General features: G+C 42.1%; 2 pseudogenes; one reads left to right on the top strand and one right to left on the bottom strand.

Moving 5' to 3' along the window:
- Positions 1-932: 932 nt before the first annotated feature.
- On the bottom strand, positions 933-1,053 carry LOC134896800 (5S ribosomal RNA; annotated as a pseudogene).
- An 863-nt stretch (positions 1,054-1,916) lies between these two features.
- On the top strand, positions 1,917-2,037 carry LOC134896799 (5S ribosomal RNA; annotated as a pseudogene).
- The last annotated feature ends 2,044 nt before the right edge of the window (positions 2,038-4,081 follow it).

The following is a 4,081-nucleotide window of genomic DNA, read 5'->3' as shown; positions in this document are numbered from 1 at the left end:
AACAGAGAAGCCCAGAGGCTAAGGAACTGGGTATCTCCCTTGTATTAGAAATGCTCAGATGGGAAAAGCAAGATGTTGTGTTTTAATACGTAGAGAACCCGAAATGCTGTTGCTAAGGGCAACAGCAAAGCCCTAAAGGGTTACCAACGGGTGTGGCAGTAAACTCCTTGGTCAGAGATGGAATGATAGACACAAGGAGAGTCTCCACAATCCTAATTCTCACTTGCAGTGCACAGGTTCAGCTTACTGCCACTAAACTGACCCCTGACACCTAGCACAGTGATTTGAAAAAAAGAATTGGAAACCGCACTGGTATAGTAGGTGTATGTGTGAAATGGTAGACTATCTGTAATTAGCTGATAACAAAATTCAGGAATAGATTCTCATTTTGGGAAGTAGACACTTAAGGTAATACACTCCTTATTTTTATGTGTCAAAAACACTGCCCATCAGCGGTGCTCCCACGAGTCAGAAATATATTGTAAACACGACAACAAGAGAAGAAAGGAGACTCTTTTTGGGAAGCACTCTTATACAGATAGTAATGTGTGGCTAATTGCCACAATAGCTAACTAAAATTCAATACTTTAATGATTTTCGTTAAAAAATTAATTACTGAGGAGTTCAATAAGCGCCAGTATCTGTTTAAATAGTGACATTGCGAAAATATGAAGAAAATATTTTTAATCAATAAGGTACAAATACCTAATATAAGCCGGGATGGGTAGCTTTGTGATTTAGTGACTTGAAAAACACCAGCTATAAGACAACTTGTGGTCAGAAATATATTTATTCAATGTATATATATGACCATCATTTGAAGACTGCTGTGTATCCCAAACTGGGAATTGAATCCTAGCAGGTAGTTAAATCATAGGTCATGACCGATAGGCGAATCAATGCTCTATTTCAGTGACAGACAGGGTAGCAAATACTTGCAGTACCAGGGTGTTCCTTGGTGGTCTCCCATCCAAGTACTTAAACCGGCCCTCCACTGCTTGGCTTCCAAGATCAGATGAGATTGGGCATCTCCAGTGGGGTATGACCGCAGACCTTATGCTTACCCTTGTCACACTGTGTCCTTAATTGGGCACAGGTAAGAGCCAATTTGTGATATCATGTAGACCACAGGTGTCTAAATAGCTGATGAAAAGGAATATGAAGTTATTTATCAACGATATAAACAATGACACAAATGTCAGATACCCATCAAAGTATTCACGGTGGAGGTGGTCGCAAATACAAGTAGAAAAACACACCTATTCTGCACAAATAATTAAGAGTATCTCTAATGTCTATTTCTAGGTAGAGCAGAAAGGGAGGCCTCCAAATTTGGACTCCAAGATCTCAAATATAGTTGTATCCCACATATACTCCGGATTATACAGTAAGGTATACCAAATTGGTGATATTCCAGCTCCAATACCCCACCATAATTAACCTTCAAATAGCGGGGAGACAGTACAACAAAATTTATGCCACATTATGTGGCATAAATTTTGTTGTACTGTCTCCCCGCTATTTGAAGGTTAATTATGGTGGGGTATTGGAGCTGGAATATCACCAATTTGGTATACCTTACTGTATAATCCGGAGTATATGTGGGATACAACTATATTTGAGATCTTGGAGTCCAAATTTGGAGGCCTCCCTTTCTGCTCTACCTAGAAATAGACATTAGAGATACTCTTAATTATTTGTGCAGAATAGGTGTGTTTTTCTACTTGTATTTGCGACCACCTCCACCGTGAATACTTTGATGGGTATCTGACATTTGTGTCATTGTTTATATCGTTGATAAATAACTTCATATTCCTTTTCATCAGCTATTTAGACACCTGTGGTCTACATGATATCACAAATTGGCTCTTACCTGTGCCCAATTAAGGACACAGTGTGACAAGGGTAAGCATAAGGTCTGCGGTCATACCCCACTGGAGATGCCCAATCTCATCTGATCTTGGAAGCCAAGCAGTGGAGGGCCGGTTTAAGTACTTGGATGGGAGACCACCAAGGAACACCCTGGTACTGCAAGTATTTGCTACCCTGTCTGTCACTGAAATAGAGCATTGATTCGCCTATCGGTCATGACCTATGATTTAACTACCTGCTAGGATTCAATTCCCAGTTTGGGATACACAGCAGTCTTCAAATGATGGTCATATATATACATTGAATAAATATATTTCTGACCACAAGTTGTCTTATAGCTGGTGTTTTTCAAGTCACTAAATCACAAAGCTACCCATCCCGGCTTATATTAGGTATTTGTACCTTATTGATTAAAAATATTTTCTTCATATTTTCGCAATGTCACTATTTAAACAGATACTGGCGCTTATTGAACTCCTCAGTAATTAATTTTTTAACGAAAATCATTAAAGTATTGAATTTTAGTTAGCTATTGTGGCAATTAGCCACACATTACTATCTGTATAAGAGTGCTTCCCAAAAAGAGTCTCCTTTCTTCTCTTGTTGTCGTGTTTACAACCTAGCACAGTGAGACAGGATTAGACAGGCAAGTCTTAGAATACAGTCGCAAACTTGCTAAGTTCACAGAGTAGTAACAGAACCCCAGCAAGCTAAACGACTGACTCCAGTCTTACTGCTAGGTCTGGATTGGCAGAGTGTAATACCAAATCCCCAGGCCTATTTGCAGTAAGCAACAAACAAATACAAAGCTACACAGTACTGGCTAACTTTCAGGAACTGACTAACCAACAAAGATTCAGCAGCATCTGCTTAAACTGAGAAGAGGCCTTATAAAGCAGGTGCTGTCCACGCCCCACTCAGACCTCACAGACTGTGAGCACAAAAACCAGCACCGGATCCCCTGCCGTGCACAGAGCCTATAACCACTGCACAGCAAAAGACCCGAACCTGAGTATCAGCTGCGCTCAGGTTACTCCGCTAGCACTTGTCTCCCGGTTGCCATGACGACGTGGCAGCACAGGGCAGGAGACCCTAACAAGTTAGTCTGGAGCTACTCAGAAACTGCGGGTTAATCGCTATGAGAAACTTAGCAAAGCATTCGTTAGCAATTCTGCTATGCTAAGATACACTCCCAGTAGGCGGCGGCTTAGCGTGTGCAATGCTGCTAAAAGCAGCTAACGAGCGAACAACTTGGAATCACCCCCATGGTTTTGCTCAACTGCTAACAAATTTGCTGCTATGATCAGGTCTGAATTACCCCCATGGACTGTATCTTATAGGCCAGAAACAATTAAGCCTGCATACCCTAGGGATGATAGTGGGCACATGTACTATGATCAGAGAGTGAGTTATCAGGTGACAGAAGCTGTAAGTGATCCAGAGGCAGGGGTAACAAACCGCAGGTTGTGACAGAGACTTTGTTGTGTCATGTACTGCTTGAGCTGACAACTTCCTCTCCAGGAGCTCTTTGAATCTTTTAAGGTATGGCACATCTCCCAGCTTTTTAGACCTGGAGAGTGGGCGTGGCCTCGACCGAATGGGCGTGGCCGAGCATTACAGACCTGTTTTTTTTGACTAGTACTCCACAAGCAGTTGGGCAGCCCCCTGATCCCCTCTCAGTACTGAATAGATGCCATGTGCATGGCATCTATTCAGAGATCACTCGCTGCTTTGCAGAGCAGCAGGTGATCAAAGCCTCCCACAACTGCTGTGACCTACGGAAGGGACAGCGGGACAGTGTCCTAATAGCGGGACTTTCCTGCTGAAATCGGGACAATTGAGAGGTATGATATGGGTCAGCTTGAAGGAAAGATATGATATACAACTTAAACCTAGGATCAAGCAGGGCTGCCAAAATGTAGTAATCCCATTTCAATATGCTGACAACCCTTGGATTCTGGTGAAGCAAATTAATGACTTGATCTACAAATCCAACATTCTTAGTGGAATCACTTTGTTTTATCTCCTCCTTCAGTTCACTGAGCTGCTTTTCAAATGTCTAATTATGGGAATCACTTGACTCAAGCTGGTAGTGTCTGAACTCACTTCACAGGTGAATACTTTGAATAGTTTCAGCACCTTGTCTAACACAGAAAGTAATCTCTACTGACCCGGACTAAGGTACATTTCCCCTACTCTCCCTGTGTCA

The sequence above is a fragment of the Pseudophryne corroboree genome, chromosome 3, assembly GCF_028390025.1.
Source record: "Pseudophryne corroboree isolate aPseCor3 chromosome 3, aPseCor3.hap2, whole genome shotgun sequence".
NCBI lineage: Eukaryota > Metazoa > Chordata > Amphibia > Anura > Myobatrachidae > Pseudophryne > Pseudophryne corroboree.
The sequence above is the reverse complement of the archived record's forward strand: the minus strand, read 5'-3'. Positions and strand labels throughout refer to the sequence as shown.